A 21910-nucleotide genomic window follows, 5' to 3' on the forward strand; every position below is an offset into this window, starting at 1 on the left:
ATGAAAAATGTTTTATATCTTGCTTAAGGTGTTGAGAAAAATGCTCACTACGGACATGGAAAAATTTTAAGTCTATCAAACACTACTGAATTACTAAATTAAATGTTAAATTTTTTACTTTTAATTAAGGGTACTTTTTTAGTTCACTTTGAATAACTCCTAAAAAGCATAATGCAAAATCCAAATTTAGGCTCCTGAAACAAGCCTATAATTTCAACTTTGGTGAAGAACAAAGTTTATTAGTCTCAATTTACTGAAATTAAAAAAAATTTATTACTATATATATCAACAAATTATAGTTGTTCATATATGGGATACAAAGTAATATTATAAATTTTGAATACAATGTGGAATGATTTCACTATGTTAAAATTTATCTACTTTTCTTCCACAAACCTTACTTTCTAATGCGTAAGAAAATCAGAATGTCTCGGCCCAAGTGCTTTATTTGTAAGATGGCTTCATATAAAATATTATACCCCATGAAATGGAACTTACTATGAAAGGCTTATTATTACCAATAATAATTCAATAAGATTGTACTGTGGTTTTCAAAATGGAGGTGACTATACCCCATGACATATGAGAGATGATTCACTGGGATACAAGAACATCATATTAGGCCAGGCATGTTGGCTCATGCCTATAATCACTAGCACTCTGGGAGGCCAAGGTGAGAGGAACACTTGAGGTCAGGAGTTGGAGACCAGCCTGAGCAAGAGCAAGACACATCTCTACCAAAAACAGGAAAAAAAAAATTAGCCAGGTGGGCATGGTGGCATGTGACTACAGTCCCAACTACCTTGGAGGCTGAGACAGGAAGACTGCTTGAGCCCAGGAGTTTAAGGTTATAAATGAGCTATGATGATGCCACTGCACTCTACTTGGGGCGACAGTGCAAGACTCTCTCAAATAATAATAATTAACAAATCGTTATTAGAAGTTCTATTTTTATTTTTTATCTTAATACACATACGTATTTTAAGTATAATATATATTTATCTTTAACATACAGAATGAAACTGGTATCTTCACTGTGACCACCTGCAAAGTAACCTAAGTATTTTGATACTAAGTAATTGTAAGTACTCTGAGTGAAGAGTGATAGTATTTGCTAGATTCTTTTTTGATAATGAAATAAAATAATCTACCTTTTTGTAAGACTGGTGTTCCAGAGAAGATATATTCTCCACAGTAAATGATTTCTTTAATACAAATAATGTTTTATGGAAAAAACATATTATATAATCCTCTAGGAAGCAGCTGCTTTGACCTAACAAAAGAAAGTTGGGAGCAAAGGTAAAGTTTAATTTCAAAAGCAACTACTGCAACAAAAGAGATGTTGAAGAAGAGCCAAGTGTTAAAGGATTTTTATTGATGTGGCTGAGAAATGATCATAGTATTTTGTACCAAACAGGTTTGCCTCACAAAAGTTGTCCAACTTAAAGATGAGTTAAGCATTTATCTTTTATAAAAAGACTAAAGTTCTAAATTTGCTGAATTTCTGTAATGATAAGTGACTGTGGCAATATGCTTAGACACAGTTTTTACAAACAAAAACATGGTTTATATATACCTTCAAAGCAAATGAGACATGTTAAAACATAATAAGAAAATAACTGTGGTCCAAAAGAAAACAATGTGTGGCATCTTAAAATACTCTTATCTGCACACTCTAAACAGAGAAGCCACTTCTAACTTTTGAAATGCCTTCCAAACAGAGTTTGAATGAATTTTGAACCTATTTATTAAAAATATATAAATGCAAATTTTCACAATGGTAAGAACAGCTGACTGATCCATAGGGATAGCAAACTTTTCACTAGCCAAATTTGCATAATTGATGGAGAGAAATTTAACAATGAGTAGCTCCAAACAGAAAGTATAGTCAAAGATGCACTTATTCTTTTTGGGTATATGTCCCTACATGAGCTGTCTTTTCAGCTAAGACAAGCATTAAAAACAAATACCAAAATAAACAGATTTAAGAGCCAGACCTTGGGATTTCTATATCATCAAGTACTAAAACCAAGATTTTTCAAACATATTCATTGCTCCTGCTTTAAAAATGTATATTTATTCTAAAAACTTAGGGTAAACAAAACTAGTTTTAAACCATTAGTATTTATAAAGTACACTGTGCACTCATAAGGGAGATCACTGATTACCTTCACCAGGTTCCAATGTCATTTATTACAATATGAAATAAGCCAAATGAATCAAGAAGTAATTATTCTTTATAAATAAACATTAGATTTTTATGAATCCTTCCAGGAGACACAATACCAACTATAAAGAATTCTTCAAATTAGGGCTTTAATAAAACCTTGTTACTGAATTTCTATTATATTTAAGGGACTGAGGGACATTTCATATGAGTAAAACCAGGTCCAATACTCCAGAATTCAGGGGCATATTAGACAGTACATAATTTTCTACAACATAAGGCCTGTAGGAATGAAGAAGAAAGCAATTAATTTTGATTGGTATCAAATAAATTCACAAAGAATGTGCATGGCAATGGAGGTGGGTTTCCAAGGGTGAGTAAAATTTTGGCTGGAAAAAAAATTTCCCAACAAACCATGCTTGGGAAACATGCATAAAGGTATTAAGGCATGTACAATTTGGGATAAAGAAGACATTGTATTTTCAAGTCACACTATTGTTTTGCTATACTGACTTAGCTACTATCAAACACAGTAAGCTCCGCCTAAAGGTAATTTCCAAAAAAACATTCAACTTTTAGTACCATTCCAAGATTTATGATTCTACAATATGTGGACCTATTTAATATGTTTATAAGTCCTAATGTTTGCCAGATATCACCATTTTTCACCAGGGGGCTTATATTTCAATAGTCTTAAACAATATTTAGCCATCAATCCTAGACTACCCTACCTTGCTATTCTTCTCACCTAAAGGGATGACTTGTACCTCCTTTCCCAAACCTAATCTCTTTGCCTATTTTCACCTCCTAGTCACTTCTGCTGCTTTGTGGTTCCTGCCTCCTCAATTTCATTCTCAACTGATTCCTTGTATTCTGCACTTAAACTGGAATCTTCCCTATTTTGGAGAAGAAAATATCTATCTCATAGATTACTCTATTATGCCCAGCTCTTCCTATAGCAGAAAAACACTACACATTTTATCAATATCAAAAATATATACTTTTTAAAAAGTCAATTTATAAATTTTATATGATGCATTTTAAGACATCTGTCTCAAAGTGTAGTATATTAAAATACTAGCGGAAAGAGCATGTGATGAAGTTTCAGAAATCATGTAATTGGGGGCTTTAAAAAATATTTCACAGCAAAACTTTTTCAGATGAAGTTTTATACAGCATCCCAAATATATAAAACTAGCAAATGTGTTGCTAATACTATTTTATGTTCAAATACATTATATTCATTATAAACTCAAAAAGAAAAATTGAGGGTCAGGGATGTTAATTACAGTCTTATGACCAAGCTGCCCATTTATTTTTGTATAATTTTGTTTTGATTTCAACCAGAGAAGTAGTTGCAAGTAGGTAGCAGCTCGTAACTTTACTTTGCAGTCTCAGGATACTCTTCAAATACACTGATCCAAAAGTTTAAGAAAATAAGATAATCTTTTCTTTCAAAAATTGACTCAGTAACAGTATCTAACAACTGCTTATAAGGCAAATAAGAAAAGCCTAAAGCTTGCAATGACCTGTAAAAACATCTATGATACAATATCAGAACTTACTGTTACATGCTCATTGTTACTACACAAATTACTTACACAGGATGAGTATATACTCAAAGAAAAATGTGCCTGGGTCTCACCTATCTAATTAGGCACAGTGCATGTGCCACAGTAATATATAGTTCAGACAATTTTATAATATATGAATAGATATGCACAAGACTGAATTTTTAAAAAATCTACTGTGATCTACAACTTCATTATCAATAACCCATTTAAAATTCACAAGTAAGCAGAGATAGTAAGAGCTTTGTTCTCAGAAATGCCTGTCTCATCCTAACTCCCAAATTAACCATGTATTAATATAACTATGTAGCACTATGGTGTTCAATGTTAAAATTTTATATATATACATACACATGTGTGTATATATAAATTAGTCTATGAGGGTGCCAAGTCCATTCAATGGGGAAAAGATAGTCCTTTCAATGAATGGTGATGGGAAAACTGGATATCCATATGGAAAAGAATGAAGTTGGATCCTTACCTAACACTGTACACAAAAATTAACTCAAAATACATCAAAGATGTAAATGTAAGAGCTAAAACTATAAAATTCCTAGAAGAAAACATATGGAAAACCTTCATGATATTGGATTTGGCAATGATTTATTGGACAGGACACCAAAAGCATAGGCAACAAAAGAAAAAATAAATGGGACCTCATCAAAATTAAAATCTTTTGTGCATTAAAGGATACCATCAAGACAGTGAGTGCTTGTTCCAGCAGCATATATACTAAAATTGTAATGATACAGAGAATATTAGCACGGCCTCTGCAAAAGGATGACACAAATTTGTGATGTGTTCCATGTATTTAAAAAAAAGACAGTAAAAAGACAGCCCACAGAATGGGAGGAAATATTTGTAAATCACATATCTGATGAGGGGTTAATATCCAGAGTATATAAAGAACATCTACAACTCAACAACAAAAAAATCAAACCACCCACTTTAAAAATGGGTAAAGGACTTGAACAGACATTTCTCCAAAGATATACAAATGGCCAATAAGCATATAAAAAGATGCTCAACATCACTAATCATCAGGAAAATCCAAATCAAAACCACAATGAGATACCACTTCACACCCATTAGAATGGCTATCATTAAAAACACAAAAAGAAAAAACAGCAGAAAATAAGTGTTGGCAAGATATGGAGAAAACGGAACCCTTGTGCATTGCTAGTGGGAATGTAAAATGGTGCAGCTGTGTGGAATACAATATGACAGTTGCTCAAAAAATTAAATATAGAATTACCATATAATCCAGCAATTCCACTTCTGGGTGTCTAGCCAAAAGAATTGAAAGCAGGGACTCAAAGACAGCAATATTCACAGCAACATTATTCATAATAGCCAAAACATAAAAACAACCCAAACATCCACAAATGTGATATATACGTACAATTAAGCACCCTTAAAAAGAAAATTCTGATACATGCCACAACACAGATAAATCTTGAAGACACTATACTAAGTGATATAAGCCAGACACAAAATAACAAATATTGTAAGATTCAACTTATGTGAATAGCTATAATAGTCAAATTAATAAAGTAGAAAAGTTGTTACTAGGAATAGGAGAAGGAGAGGTAGAATTATTATTTAAGGGGTAGAATTTCACTTTGGGATGATGAAAAAGTTCTGGAGATGGTGGTGATGGTAGCACAGCAATGTGAATGTACTTAAATGTCACTGAACAATACACTTAAAAACAGTTAAAATGGTAAGTTTTATGTTATGTATACTTTACCACTATTTTTTCAGACTATTTTTCTTTTAGAGATGGGGTCCTGCTATGTTGCCCAGGCTGGACTCAAATTCCTGGGCTCAAGAGATCCTCCTGTCTAACCCTCCCAAGTAGCTGGGATTACAGAATGCCATCACACCCAGTTAACCACAAATTTTCTAAAAAAACGATATGTGCATATATTGCTGTGGTGGTAGTATAGGATGGGGGTTAACAAGTTTAAGAATTAGGCTGCCCAGTTTCAAACTCAGCTCTGCAGTCTTTGGGCAAGTAACTTACTGTCTGTGCCTGTTTTCTCAAATATTAACAGAACCTGTGGTGAAGATTAAATAAATTAACACATGTAAAGTATTTAAAGCAGTGTATGTTAACTAGCAGTCACTTTTTTTTTATTGTTATGAGTTTAAAATACATTTTAATGAGATTTAAGCCAAACATCTGCAGAACTTCTGAAGCGCCTCCTCAAAATTCTTCAGTTCGGTAAAACAGTTTGAAAACCAGTGATCTAATAAAAACTTCTCACTTTATAGGTAAAGGAATTAAGAGTCCAAGATAAGTTATTTGACTGAGGTCACATCTTGTTTCACTGATATTAATTTTCCTAAAAATAAGAGTTTGTTATTAACAGTACTAATGTTGACATTCAACTACTTCCAAACCAAGGCAGGCAAAGCCATAGGATTCTATAATATGTATCCAAGAATCTGTGAATAGTGCCATAGTTATCTCCACGATGCTAATTTAATAAGTATTTATTTATGGGGTGGGAACCAAAAGGTAGAAAACACATCACAATTATCCTCAAAGACAGTGGTTAACACCACCTCTTCAAAAAATAGTGTTAAATATTTGTGAAAACACACTCAATTGAGCCCACAAATCCACTTCTTTCAGGCAGTTACTTTCTCTATAATCGTAGTGAGACCTCTGAATCTAAAAAATTAGCTGCTGCTTCTATCAAACAGAGATAACATTTATCACAAGGTAACATCTACAAATAATTCTTTATGAAATTCAAACAGAAGAGAGCAGCAATCCAAAAAATCATGAAGTAAGCCTTGCAGACATTTTTGTATTTACTTGAATAGGGCTATATATGGTTTCTGGGAAATTCACTACACAAAAAGCAAAATAACCCAATCTTTGAAGGTCAGACTCAACAAAAGCTAAAAAGCTTTTGAGCCTCTTTATTTTGCCCTTCCCCCAATGGTCTTCCTCCACAATTCTGCTCTCAAAGGATAGCATCACCTCTACGTGGAATGTCCTCCCCCTTCCATCTGCACCTGCTAAAATCCTACTCATCCTTAAAGGTTCCACTTCAATGCCAAGGCATCCATGAATTTTCCCCCAATGTCCCCAATCTAGAATTAATCTCTGCTTCACTTCCCTATTCTACACCTCTACTTCAACATTTTATTATATAATGCACTGTATTACAATTACCCATATTCACTTCTTCCCTACCCTCTCCCAAGATAATTCCCAGAAAGGAGGAGAGGGAGGAAAGGAATTTAGGGTGTTGTTAAACACCTCAGTGCCCAGCAACGTGCTACTCATTTAGCATACATTATCTCATTTAATCTGTATGAAAACCATCTGGCGAGGTAAACCAGTATTTCCATTCCCCTTTTACTGACAGGGAACGTACTGTATAGAGTTCAATCAATTACCACTCAACATCACACTGTTAGCCAATTGCAAGGCACTGGGACTTTGGTTTCCTTCGCTCCAAAGAGCTTTTTCCACAAACCCATTTTCTAGGTCTCGTTCACTTGGTGTCCCCCGCCCTGACCGACAGAGAGTAGTTATTCCATAAATGTCTGCTGAATTTAATATTCTCATGGACTCAATACCACCGTTTAACAATCCGATCACGCCTCATGCCTAACCCCCGTTACCGTTACTGTTCCTTTACAGCAGACTTTACACACATAAGCCGCTCTCCACATCTCCATGAGAAATGCTGCAGACAACATAACCCCTTACTGGGAGACTGAGTGAAGAACTTTTCCATTCTCCTAGATTTTCTCAGCTGATCTTCCCACAGTATACAACAAGTGCACACACGTAAAACACATGTAACACACCCTCCCCAAAAGCTCTTATTTCATACTGAGCCACGTCTTCGTGCTTATAAGCAATAATAAGGTTTATGCGGTTTCCAACTCACACAGTGGGGACACCTTAAGACACTGTCTCAATAAGAAAACTACATCTTTCAAGCCGTCTTAACACGAAGGCATCCTACCTTAATACTATTACACTGCCCCCTCCCCTTCCCTGCGCCCCCCAGCCCGTGAACTGCAGTTTGGATTTCCGGCGGGAATGCATATGCACACGCAAAGGTGAGAGGGGCTAAGAAGCAGCGGAGCAATTACTTAGCCTGCTTAATCAGAAAAAAGACACAGAAGGCGCCCCGCCTTACTAAATCTCTGCACTGAACTCATCTATGGAAGACGGGGCGCATCGAAACCTAGGCACCCACATCGAGACGCTGGTTTCCGCGGCCAGTCGGGGGAGAGTCCTTTCCTCCACGCGCTCCCAGGCTACCACCCCCCGGTGCCGGGTCGGAGAAGCCCAACCGCACCCTCTCCAGGCGGCCCCACACCTCATTGTTTCCCTCAGTCGCGGTCCCCAGGGGTGCAGGGTGCAGCCCAGGCCCCGCCGACCCCCACCCACCGGCCGCCACGCCGGGCGCGGTCCCCCGGCTACGGCCCAAGCCCGAGGCCGGCAGCGACCCCGCCCCAGGCAGCGGCCGCCCGCACCGCGCCCGGATGGCGGGGCCGGCGCCTGGAAAATGGAGGCGGGAGCGTCTCGCAGACCCGCGACCGCCCAGCTCCCTCGCCTGGCCCCGAGGACTAAGCGGAGCACTCACCGTGGCAGCCGCGCGGCCCTCTGGCTGCCCCGGCTACCGTCGCGGCCCCGGGCAGGGCAGCCGCAGCTCGCGCTCCTCCAGCCGCAGCCTCCGCCTCCTCCCCAGGCGCCGCGCTCCCTCCACTGACACGCAGCGAACGCCGGCCGCTCCCGCGCCGCGCGCTCCGTGACTGACTGACTGACTGACGGACCGGGCGGCGGAGGGGCGGGGCGGCCGCAGCGCCCCGCCGCGGCGGAGTCGAGTGCGGCCGCGTCTGGCGGAGACGCAGAAGGCGGGGCCCTGGCCGGGCGGCCGACAGGCTGACCAACTCGCGCCGGGCCGCGCGCTCCCCCGCCCGCCGCTAACCACTCACTTCCGGCGCAGGCCGCCGCGCCCGCCCCTCCCGCCCGCGCCCCCCGCGCTCCCCACCCGCGCCCCCCGCCCGCCCGCCTCCCCTCGGGCGCCGGACCGCGCCCTGCCGGGGCTGTGCTCCGTGCCCCGCCTTTCCTCGGCGCGTCCCGGTGAACCGCCTCCAGGAACGAGTGAATCAGAAAATGAATGAGTGGGGAGGAAAATCCCGGTGCGGCCCCACCCCGTGTTCGCCTCTCCTAGGAAGCGGGCCCAGCCGCCGGTGTCCGAGGGCTGCGGGAGCCGCGGAGCATTGGGCGGCTCTGTCTGGGCGCTGTACGCAGCCACCTTGAAGCCATCACTGACAGGATCATTGTCCCTGAAATCTGTGAGGCCCTTCTTTAAGAAATCCCATTTTGGCCAAAAAGTCTCTCTGCAATTTCATGCAGTGTATTAGGAAGCTTTTAGAAACTGGACTTTTCAATTATCTTTAATTATTTAATGATTTTAAAAATTATTTAACGTTTTAACTTAGAAATCTGTTTATCTTGAGTTCTTAATTAATGTTCCCCCCTTACTGAAAGTGTGTAGGAGTAAGGTGTTGCCATTTTTCTTATCACCAAGCTCAGATACTGTTTATTTGGATGCAGGTTTGACTTAGGCAGACTTTGAGGTTTAATTTATGTCCTTATTTTTTTTTTATTTATTTCTTTCTTTTTTTTTATTTCGGCATATTATGGGAGTACAGATTTTAAGGTTTCAATAAATGCCCATTTCCCCCCCTCCCCCCAAAAGTCTGAGTCTCCATCATGACCATCTCCCAGATGGTGCACATCTCACTCATTATATATGTATATACCCGCCCCCCTCCCCCCTGCCCAGTACCCTATTACTGTAGTACCTACGTGACCACTTAGGTGCTGTTCAGTTAATACCAATTTGCTGGTGAGTATATGTAGTGCTTATTTTTCCATTCTTGGGAAACTTCACTTAATAGTATGGGTTCCAGCTCTAACCAGGAAAATACAAAATGTGCTATATCACCATTGTTTCTTAGAGGTGAATAGTACTCCATGGTATACATATACCACATTTTATTAATCCATTCTTGGATTGATGGGCACTTGGGCTGTTTCCACAGCCTTGCAATTATGAATTGTGCTGCTATAAACATTCGAGTGCAGGTGTCATTTTTGTAGAGTGTCATTGGATCCTTTGGGTAGATGCCCAGCAATGGGATTGCTGGATCAAATGGTAGATTCACTTGTATCGCTTTAAGGTATCTCCATATTGCTTTCCACAGAGGTTGAACTAATTTGCAGTCCCACCAGCAGTGTAGGAGTATAGAATTTTTTTATTTCCATCTTGATTTCTTCATTTATGAAGTAATCATTTAGTAGGAGGTTATTTAATTTCCACATTTTTGTGTAGAAATGTGAGTTTCTGTTAGGGTTGATTTCTACTTTTATTCCACTGTGATCTGAGAAGGTACATGGTATGATTTCTATTTTTTTAAATTTCTTGAGATTTACTTTATGTCCTAGGATATGGTCAATCTTAGAGAATGTCCCGTGAGCTGATGAGAAGAACGTATATTCAGTGGATTTTGGGTGGAATGTCCTGTAGATGTCAGTCAGACCCAGTTGTTCCAGGGTTTTGTTTAAGTCCATTATTTCTTTATTAATTTTCTCTTTGGAGGATCTGTCTTGTGCCGTGAGCGGGGTGTTGAAATCTCCCGTGATTATGGAGTTGCTGTTAATCCATTTGCTTAGATCCAGTAAGGTTTGCTTTATGAAACTGGGTGCACCTAAGTTGGGTGCATATATATTTAAAATTGTTATCTCTTCTTGTTGAAGTGTGCCCTTCACCATTATATAATGACTCTCTTTGTCTTTCACTACTTTTCTTGGTTTAAAAACTAAATCGTCTGAAATTAGAACTGCCACGCCAGCCTTCTTTTGGTTTCCACTTGCCTGGAATACTGACCTCCACCCTTTTACTTTTAGTCTATATGCATCCTTGCAGGTTAGATGTGTTTCCTAAAGACAGCATATACTTGGCCTGTATTTTCTTATCCATTCAGCCAGCCTATGTCTCTTGAGTGGAGAGTTTAAGCCATTCACATTTATTGAGAGAACTGATAGGTAAGGTAGATTACTGTTCATTCTCTTGGGTTGGATGTTGTTGCTTTGATTTCTCTCTTGAGCCATTGTATTATCTGGCCTTTAATCTTTGGGTTTTGGTTGTTTTTATATTCGTGAGTTTTTATTATGGTGTTCCGTGTGTAACACTGTTTTGAGTACTTCTTGTAGGGCTGGTCTTGTCTTGGTGAATTCTCTGAGACTTTGCTTGTCTGAGAATGTCTTTATTTCTCCTTCATATATGAAGCTTAGTTTTGCAGGGAATAAGATTCTAGGCTGGGCATTGTTTTGTTTCAGAAGAGTGAGAATGGGGCCCCAGTCTCTCCTTGCTTGTAAAGTCTAATTAGAGAAGTCTGGTGTTATTCGAATTGGCTTTCCCTTGTATGTCACTTGCTTCTTTCGTCTTACAGCTCTTAGAAGGGCCTCTTTAGTTGATATTTTGGTCAGTCTGATGACTGCATGTCGTGACGTCTTCCTGTTTGCATTGAATCTCCCAGGGGTCCTCTGAGCTTCTTGAACTTGTATATCAAGATTTTGAGCAAGGCCTGGGAAATTTTCCTCTATTATATCTTCAAATAGCTTGTCCAACCCTTGGGTGTTGTCCTCTTCCCCTTCTGGTAACCCTATGACCCTCACATTAGGTTTCTTCACATGATCCCACATCTCTTGTAGGCTTTGCTCTTTTCTCTTGTTTCTCTGCTCTATCTCTGTGATGGTTTTATTTAGTTGGAGGGTGTTATCTTCAATCTCTGAGATTCTTTCTTCTGTTTGATCTATCCTGTTCTTGAGACTTTCCACTGTATTTTGTAGTTCCCTGAATTGATTCTTCATTTCCAGGAGTTTGGTTAAACTTTTCTTCATTGTGTCTATTTCTTTAGTGAACTTTTTTTCTAGGTCCTGGAGGCTTTTTGTGGTTTCTTTGTGTTGGTTATTGAGTTGTTCTTGTAGGTTGGTAAGTGTTCTTATGATCCACATATGAAATTCCTCTTCTGTCATTTTGGTTGCCTGATTTGTGTTGGTGTCCGTTTCTAGGGGGCTGGTGCTCCTCTTTGGGGATGTGTTTTCCATTTGGTTCTTCATATTTCCTGAGTTCCTTCACTGATTTCTTCCCATGTCGATCAGTTATTGTTTCTTTCCTTTAGGTTTTTGTTTGGGTATTCACACGCCTTGTTTAGTTTCTGAGCCGTTAGGTGGTGTCTGTGGGTGAGATTCGACCACTCCCTGTAAAGAGTCAGTGGGTGCTGTGAAAAGGCTGTGCAGGATGCCGTCCCTGTCAGTAGGTGGTGCTTGCTTGGAGGAACAGGGTATGCTGTTGTTTTTGTGTCCTGTTATCAGCTCTTGTTCTGGGCGCAGCTGGGTTGGGTAAGCCTGCCCTCAGGCACCACCAATGCCTTTAGCAGGGATCAAAGTTCTGTTCTCTGCTTCCAGGAAAAGCTGTCAGGGCGGGGCTGGAATGGTCCCGCTCAGCCAGAAAGTCTGCTTGTGGGGGTGGGGCTGTCTGAGACCCGAAGTCTGGAGCGGGCCTCACTTCTTTCCACCCTCCCCAACTCCCCAGCTACTCCTGGGCCTCTGCCAGCAGGCCAGACCACACGCCACCAGGCCTCCCCGGATTGTGATGCCGGCGGGGAGGTTCCCTGCGCAGGAACGCCACCTGGCCTGGGCGCACGGCCTCCCTTTGGGAGGAGGGTTGACCTCTAGGACGCTGATCTGCCCCTGGAGGCACACACACACCTCAGCAGGCTGTTCACAAATATCCCTTCTGTGCCCCGGGCAATGCTAGACCTCGGTGCACGGGATCTAGTCTGCAGGTCCGACCTCTGGGTCCCAGAGTTCAAATTGTATCCCCACCAGGGAGAGGAGTTCCGGTCCCAATTCACCCACAAGGAGCCCAAGCTGGGTCTGTGGCTCTCAGACTATGAGTTTGCACCGTTCTCCTGGGAACACTGTGCCAGCAGCACCTGGGAGGTCTGGCGGGTAGGGAGCTCACAGTCTGAGTTCCCCTTAGTCAGCTGTAGGGTCCCAAAAGGGAAGGTCCCCTTCCCTGGAGGTGCCTCCGACTGGTGGCTGTATTGTCTCTCTGGGCAGCCTCGGGTAGGGTCGGCGGAGGGGAGAACGAGGCAATATGGCGCCTGCCGCGCGGCTCGGGTCTGTGCACACGGAGGGGCCCCGAGGGATTTGGGAGTCTGGTGCCGCGTCTGCTACAGGCTCACCGCTAGCTGGTGGCGGCCGTCTCTGGGCTGGTGTCCGCAGGTCTCTCCATCCACTGGGGAGCCCACCAGCAGTCCCAAATACAGGGGGGGAAAGGTGATTTATCCACCTACCCTTCCCGTTGTTCTCCGGGCTGCTCTGGCGGTCTCAGCTTCCAGTTCTCCTCTGCAGCCTCCTCCCGTGGAGTCTCCCGGGGTCTCAGGTACCCCTCCTTCCGGCCCTCGTCCACTGTATGCTTGCCTTCTTGCTTCTTTTTTCTAATTTCTGCTAGAATCTGTCTTTTCTTCAGAGACACTCTGTCTGGCGGTGTTTCTTGTCCGCCATCTTGATCCTTCCCCTCTATGTCCTTATTTTAACCTTCACCTAAAGTTGATCAAAGGAAGGGGGAAAATGGAATTATTCTCGCTTGGCTACATGCAAAGGAAATTTGTTGACAGCATTAAACAATTAAACAGCATTTAAACAGCATTAAACAACAACAATTTGTTGACAGCATTAAAACAATTTGTTGACAGCATTAAAGGAATTGGGAGTGTGAACTGAAATTGGTGGCAAGGAACAATCCTTTTTTATATCGTCTCATCCACTTGCTAAGAATTTCTGTGTCTTGAAATTTCATGAATAAAGAGTTGACTGTACCTTTCTGAAATCCTAGCTCCCTTTCTAGGAACCACAGTGTGCATTTCTTTGTCCTGTGGCCAAATCCCGGTTTGGTTAATTACATTTTTACTTCCTGATACTCTTGAGGGCTTTCAAGTGGTTTTGGTCTTTTTTACACAATCTGTTCCAAACTGGTACACAATCTGTTTCAAACTGGTATTTAGAGCCATACAATAGTTACTGGTTGCCTTTTACTCATGAGATACCTGTTCTTTGGAAACATACCTGCAGTTACGTATTTTAAGTTCAGAAGGTGCTTCAATATTCTGGCATAGAATACTACTACTGTCTCTTATAAAGGTCTTCCTTTAAGACCTTTAAGACCTATAAGAATTGGTGCTGCTGACCAATTCTTTTAGCCTTCCGGTTCCTTTCTTGTGGAATTCATCAGTCATTACTTCTAATCATAATTATTTCAGTAGGTTATGATCTTCCCTAAATGAGTGTAATACAACAATTTATTCATTATTCTATCTTCTACAATATATAGCATAGTACCTTGCACAATAAATATTTATAAATTAAAAATGCTTTTAACATTTTCATAAGTGATCATTTCTTGCAAATCTGTCTATAGCCTCTCACCTCATTTCCCTTGTGACTAGCTTTGCTGCGATTAGACACACCTGGGTGCCAAACCTAATAAATTCCTATTGACGTCAAATGTTATTACCAGGCTGTGTAATACTTTACAAGGAAGGTATCAAATCTTAAAAAAAAATAGACCATAGTGTTCTTTTTAGATAGCTGTTAGCCAACTACTCTCTTCCAAGTGCATAGGTTAGTGAAAGCTAATTAGAAGAGAAAACAATGTCACACTTTCAGTCATTGAGAAAAGTGTGTTCTCATCAGTTCCTTTAAATCATTAAATCATTCATTCCTTCAGTAAGAGTTTATTAAGCTCCAGCTAAGGCCTAGGAATACAAAGACAAGAAAGACATGACATAATGCTTCAGTCTAGTGGGTAACCAAGGTAGGAAGGCACTACTAGAGAATAGGAAGTTTCTTCCTAGGTGAAGAAAGCCTTCCCAATAAGAGATCCTTGAACTGAATATTCAGTGACAGGGAGGAGCTAACCAGATGGTGAAGGAGGGAACAGGCATTCCAGACAAAGGCAACAATATCTGCAGGTGTGTGGAGACACCAAACAGCACAATGCCTTAGAGAGGCCCTGCAAGTAATTCCATTTTGTTAGGACAGGCACAGAGAAGGGCCAAAGAGGTGAGGGAAGGGTGGGAAGGGCCTCATTAACAAAGGGGTTCATGTGCTAAACTAAGGAGTTTGAACTTGATACTCTGGGAAATATAATCAATAATAAAATCTTTGAAGTATTTTAGGCAAAGAACAACTGAGTTTGTGGAGACAAGACTGGATCAGGAGACAATTAGGATGTATAGCAACAACCCAGATAAGGTGTGCTGCAGGTCTCAATAAAAGCAAGAGGCAGTCAAATGGGGATGAGGGACTAGATGGGAGACATATTAAGGAGGTGGAACCTATGGCATTTTATGTATAATTGGACATGGGGGAGTAAATGAAAGGGAAACAGATGACTCTCAGAATTCTGGTTTAGGAGACTGGATAGTGGTGACCTTTTCTGAAATAAAGAGCCCAGAAAAAGGAGCAAGTTTTACAAAACCAAGCAATTTTTGAGGGAGCTATTATATACAGCACTTCCCAAATGTACTCAACCATGAAAACCCTTTTTCCAATGGCCCATCACACAAGACCTATTCCACAGAACATACTTTGGGAAATGCTGACCCAACTGGCTGAATGTCTGTATGAGAAAGAATAGTACCATAAATCCAGACATCTCAAAGGACCTTAGACCATCATTTCCCAAGGTGTGTTCTTTGGAACTGTAGTTTTATAGACTTTTAGTAGTGTGATGCCCCCAAGATTTTAAAGTTCCTTTAATCAAATAAGTGAGACATAGTAGGTTAAACAGTTCAATAGGTTTCTAAATTAGAGAGGTTTTTTTAATGGCTTTAAAATGTTAATGAGCACTGGGAACTTCTGAGATAGTTATTATATACAGTGCTTCCCAAATGTATGAAACCCTTTTTCCAATGGAACATCACATAACATAGGTGTTCCACAGAATACACTTTGGGAAATGCTGATCCAAACCATATTTTTGGTTTATAGTAGGGGAAGCTGTAGCCTAAGACATGAAGTGACTTGTCTAACACTACCTATTACTGGCTGATATTGGACTAGAATCCATATCTTCTGACCCCAGTCACATTCTCTTTCTACTATATATTGCTTTATGAACTATAAATTCATTCTAGCACTTTGCATCAATCATGGGGAGAAAAATATTATAAAAATGTATGGAATATATCCTTTTAAATGAGGTTTAAAATCAGTAATTTTTAAAGGTATGCTAATTTTTAATGGTTAGTACTTTACATTAGGTGAAAAGATTTGTACATTGGAAAAGTGGGACCAATTATCACCTTAGTATGATCTTTCTAATAATTGAACAAGAGACTTATAAAATTAAATCACCTAAATAATAGGACATTCATCTAGTCATGCTAGTCCTGAGATAGCTTTAAATAAAATAAACTTTCAGAAATAGATAGAAACATTTAAATTCTCCCCAGGGCCTGCAATTCCAGTACTTTTGGAGGCTAAGGCAGGAGGATTGCTCGAGACCATGATTTCGAGACCAGCCTGGGTAACACAGTGAGGTCATCTCTACAAAAAGTTTTTTTAAAAAATTAGCTGAGCACAGTGGCATATATTTGTAGTCCCAGGTACTTAGGAGGCTTACATGTGAGGATCATTTGAGGTCAAGATTTCGAGACAAGCCTGGGCAACATAGTGAGACCCCCATCTCAACAACAACAAAAAAACCCTTAAAAATTAGCTTAGTGTGGTGGTGTACAACTGTAGTACCAGCTACTGGGGGAGCCTGAGGCAGGAGAGTGGCTTGAGCCCAGGCATTTGAGGTTGCAGTGAGCTATGACCAGGCTATTGTACTCTAGCCTCAGTGACAGCGATACTTTGTCTCTAAACAACAACAACAACAACAAACGAACAACTCAAGAATTTTTGTGTTGATTTTTTCCCCTTTCATATTGAAAATGTCTGGTAATATGAAAATCCACACCAGATTTTGACTTCCTCTCTGCACAATTCCCCTGATTCTAAAGACTCTAATAGCTAATGGATGGTAGGATTTTCTCATCCTAAAATCATAGTCCTTATCCCCAGAGGAAGAGTTTTAGTTCTTCCTATTCTTAGAAAAATGACACAAGTTGTTTTTTCCCAAGAGAGTTCTTAGAACTCTGGAGCAACTTTTGTTTTAACAGTAGCTTCTGTACACATTACCTTTGAAACTAGTTATCAGTGTTTTAATTTACATTTCAGTAATTCATAAAACATTTGTTTCATTTTTAAATGCTGTATTCATTTTTAGTAAGCAAATCAAAGACTATCACATGTGGTATGTTTTAATTTTATTATTTATTTATTTTTAATTATTTTTCTTGAAGACAGAGTCTCAGTCTGTCACCCTGGCTAGAGTGTGATGGCATCATCATAGCTCACTGCAACCTCTAACTCCTGGGCTCAAGGGATCCTCCTGTCTCAGCCTCCTGAGTAGCTGGGGCTACAGGCTCATGCCACCATGTCCTACTAATTTTTCTATTTTTTGTAGAGATAGGGTCTCGCTCTTGCTCAGGCTGGTCTTGAACTCTGAGCTCAAGTGATCCTCCACCTTGCCTTCCCAGAGTGCTAGGATTATAAGGGTGAGCCAACATGCCTAGACATCACATGTGGTATAAATATGTTGAATGTATGAATAATTACTTTAAAAATTCAGTAGTTATAAGTAGTGGAGAAAACACTATTATTACTCCATTTATCAAAACTATTGCTTTAGTGTTCACTGTGTCCTCACCTCTGTCTAGAATCACTAGAGAAATACAAGAAATAGTCTCTTATTTTTAAAAATGATACCACACATTGTCTGCAAGGATGGAAAGAAACAGGCACTTTTGTACTCACAGGCGAGAATATGAATTGTTACAACCTTTTTCTGAAGGAAAGTTTGGCAACAGACATTAAAAGGAGTAAGAACAAAGCTTAGCTAAGACATTGTTTATGATGGCAAATAATTGGAAATCCCCTAAATGCCCAGCCATAGGGGATTGTTTAAGAAAATGATGATTCATTATAAGAATATTTTTTTATGTGAAAATATGTTCAGTTAATAAAAAAGTTACAGACATTATGTACAGTATAAATTTATGAAAAACATATAGGAAAAATCTAGAAGGAAATGCAAGAAGACAAAGTGTCTAATGCAGAGTGTTATGGTTTTCTTTTATTAGTTTATCTTTTAACAATGAACTTGTATTCTTTAATTGGCAATTAAAATGAATGAACTAAATATTTATGAAGACAAATCTCTAAAACATTGAGAAAAACAACACATAAAGCACATATTATTTAATAGAAGATAATTAATTTTACTTTAAAAGTGATCTCTGCATTCAAGAAATTTTTCTCATGAGAGAAGAACATATGAAATAACCAGAGAACAACTAAATACTAAGCTCTGATGCAAATTTTTAAGTATAATAGGTGTTAAGGGAACAGCAAAATCAACTGAGGTTGGAGCAGGTTAAGAGGGTTTCATGGGGCCAGGCGCGGTGGCTCACGCCTGTAATCCTAGCTCTCTGGGAGGCTGAGGTGGGCGGATTGCTCTAGGTCAGGAGTTCGAAACCAGTCTGAGCAAGAGCGAGACCCCGTCTCTACTATAAATAGAAATTAATTGGCCAACTAATATATATAGAAAAAATTAGCCGGGCATGGTGGCGCATGCCTATAGTCCCAGCTACTCGGGAGGCTGAGGCAGAAGGATTGCTTGAGCCCAGGAGTTTGAGGTTGCTGTGAGCTAGGCTGACGCCACGGCACTCACTCTAGCCTAGGCAACAAAGCGAGACTCTGTCTCAAAAAAAAAAAAAAAAAGAAAAAGAAAAAAGAGGGTTTCATGGAAGAAGTGAGACTTAGCTGGTACTTGGAATCTGAATGCCAAGGAGAAAAACTTAGAGTTAGGGGTATAATATAAGGTGAGGAGGGCCTCACAAGGTCCACACTAGAGGCATCTCACCCCTCCCTGTCAGATATTAACAACTGCAGAACACTTGATCCTTGCCTGTAAATGTATTTCTGCTTCTTGCATAAGAGTGGAATTTACATACCCTAAGTAATATAAATATGTAGTAAATAGAGTATGACATATCCTTTGTAATATTTTAAAAAATTATTTAGTTTTTTTTTAGGAGTAGCCCTCTGGGGAGGCATTTTGTCTGCAAAATCTGTAGAACTGGACATTTCCAGATATTTATTTAGAACAAATACAAACTATTATGCAAGAGCAGTTGTCACAACCTGAACCCTTGTGAATGTTCTGACGTCTGTAACAATCAGACCACAAATGATTTCAACCAGTCAGAACTCAGCAATTCTCTGATTACACACACATTACAGAGTGCTAATTTTATGCCAGGTTTTGAAGGTGACAGCTAATAGTAGTATTAACTAAAAGCAATTTTAGATTTTCCTATTACTATATATTTATCACTTAACACTTTTTCCCTTTATAGTTAATTTAGGGCAGTGGTCCCTAACCTTTTTTGGCACCAGGGACTGGTTTCATGGAAGACAATTTTTCCATGGACCGGGGTGGAAGTGGGGGGGTGAGGATGGTTTGGGGATGATTCAAATGCATTACTTATTGTGCACTTTATTTCTCTTATTATTACGTTTTAATATATAATAAAATAATTATACAATTCACCATAATGCAGAATCAGTGGGAGCCCTAAGCTTGTTTTCCTGTAACTAGACTGTTCCATCTGTAAGTGATGGGAGACGGTGACACCCAAAGTGTGTTGCTTATGTCCAGTCTACCCTATAATCTTGTTTTGGTTGCTATTACTGCAGAAAACCCTGCTTCACAAAGATAGGATGTTGGAAATGGAAGCAGGCTTTTCAGTGCTTTTGTAGCAATCTCAGGATATTCCGCCTTGACTTTAATCCAGAATGTATGGAGATTTGAAGTTGTCTCAAACATACTTCAAAGGCCACCATCATTTGTGATCTCAAGCAGTAGATACTATTCTAGCATGGACAAAGTCGATTCACCTGGCTTATTCATAAATGGATCGTGGATCCTTTCCTTCCCAGTTCAGGGGTGTTTTGTGGTTGGGAAGTAATGTTCAAACTCTTTTGAAAGCTGAGATAGGTGATCATGCACCAGCTGGGAGAATGAAGGCCCTGGCTCAGTCTCTTTCAAAATCTCTGCTAATGTTTGAAACATGTCAAATATCCCAGTGTTCACTCTGTGCCCCATAATTCCAGTTTGTCTTTGAATGCAGCCACTTTATATGCTGACTTGAACACAGTTGTCATTCTCCCCTGAAGTGACAGGTTGAGTTTGTTGAGTAGGTTGAATAAATCACACAAGCAAGCAAGTTTTGTAACCCATTCTGTGTCATTGAAATGTGCTGCCAGTGGTGACTGTTTTTTTAAATCTCTGGAGTGCCTCTTGTAACTCAAAAATTTTGGCCAGTGGTCTACCTTTAGAAATCCATCTCACTTCTGTGTATAAGAGAAGACACGTGTACTCTGTGTCCATTTCCTCACAGAGCTGCATGAACAGACATGAGGTAAGGCATGTACTTTAATGTGATTGATAATTTTAATCACGTCCTGCAAAATTCTCTTTAGTTCAGGTGCCATTTTTTGGCTAGCCAGCATTCCTTTATGGATGACACAGTGGCTAGACTCACGTTCAGAAGTGACATCCTTGATCTGAACAGTGAAACCAGAAAGCTGTCCAGTCATGGAAGCTTCTCTGTTCATATACCAACACAAAATGACCAATTCAATTTCCTGATATATAATCATTCGAAGACATGGATAGTTCTGCAGCTGTGGTGTTGGTTGGCAATAAAATTGCACATCACATATCCTCATGCACATCCTCCTGAAAAATATATTGCACAAAAACAAGCATTGTTGCCTTGCTGTCAACATCAGTAAACTTGTCAACCTGGACTGCATACCATGGTGACTCATTAATCCTCTCTAACAATTGTGCCTTAATATCCTCTGCTATTTCATCAATTCGCCTGGTTACGGTGCTAGCTGAAAGAGGAACACGTGCCATCTTTTGAACTGTAGCCTCTCCTAAAAGTTCATAGCAAATGTCCTTAGCAGCAGGCAGGATCAACTCTTCACCAATGGTAAAGGTCTTCTTAGCTTTAGCAAAGCGGTTAGCCACTAAGAATGATGCCCTCAGTGCATACACGTTTGATGAAGTGGTGGCTTTCAATAATTGCTTCTGTTCTCTGTGTTCATGTTTTTTTCTTTTGAAAAACTCCAAAGGCTTGTCTTTTAATTCAGGGTGCTTGGTCTCCATGTAGTGAAGCAGTTTTGAAGGTTTCATGGCTTCGTTGGATAGTTGGTCGCCACATATCGTACAAAGCAGGTTCGAAGAATGTGAATCACTTGTTGCAATGACCCATAATTTAAGCAGGACTCTTGGTATTTTCTTTTAGATGCAGCTTTCATTTTGTTGGCAGTCTTAGAGTCTTCTGCTGTCTCATCATTGTGTCTTTCCCCCTTGACGGGTAATGGAGAGTTTCTTTGAGAAGCTCTCCAGCGACATTTGTTTTTCACTTATTTTTGCTAGGGTTAGCTTGTGGGCTTAGCAGAACTGTGACTGAGACAAGTGCTCAGTGCGGGAAAGAGGTGCGGGTGGAAGTGGCAAGTAAAATAATGGGCGGGCCATGCATGGACTAAAATAAGTGTCAGATTCTGACTTAAAGCCCGCCATCAGATGCAGCTGTACAATTGAAGTACATCAACTCACTTGCCATTATAAAACCTGCCTCCAGATGCAGCTTAATTGTTACTTGCCACTCACTGATGATAGGGTTTTGATATCAGTCTGCAAGCAATTGATTTATTATGGTCTCTGTGCAGTCAAACCTCTCTGCTAATGATAATCTGTATTTACAGCAGCTCCCCAGCACTAGCATCACCGCCTCAGCTCATCAGGCATTAGTTTCTCATAAAGGAGCATGAACCTAGATCCCTCACTTGTGCAGCTTACTGTAGGATTTGTGCTCCCATGAGAGTCAAGTGCCACCACTGATCTGACAGGAGGCGGAGCTCGGGTGGTGA

General features: G+C 40.3%; 1 protein-coding gene and 1 non-coding gene across 5 annotated transcripts in view; one reads left to right on the forward strand and one right to left on the reverse strand.

Annotated features, from left to right (window-relative positions):
* RAPH1 (Ras association (RalGDS/AF-6) and pleckstrin homology domains 1) overlaps positions 1–8559 on the reverse strand; it is a 94427-nt gene extending 85868 nt beyond the window's left edge. For 3 of the 4 annotated variants that reach the window (XM_012738914.3, XM_076005836.1, XM_076005835.1), the window contains exon 1: positions 8361–8559. The gene's annotated coding sequence lies outside the window, so the exon portion shown is untranslated. The remainder of the gene's footprint in view (positions 1–8360) is intronic. The other variant, XM_076005837.1, reaches the window with a different exon arrangement.
* Positions 4447–4551, forward strand: LOC142872832 (U6 spliceosomal RNA). Its single transcript, XR_012920918.1, has one exon. It is a non-coding gene; the product is annotated as a U6 spliceosomal RNA (small nuclear RNA).
* Positions 8560–21910: the final 13351 nt, after the last annotated feature.

Source organism: Microcebus murinus, chromosome 8 (assembly GCF_040939455.1).
Source record: "Microcebus murinus isolate Inina chromosome 8, M.murinus_Inina_mat1.0, whole genome shotgun sequence".
Classification (NCBI taxonomy): Eukaryota; Metazoa; Chordata; class Mammalia; order Primates; family Cheirogaleidae; genus Microcebus; species Microcebus murinus.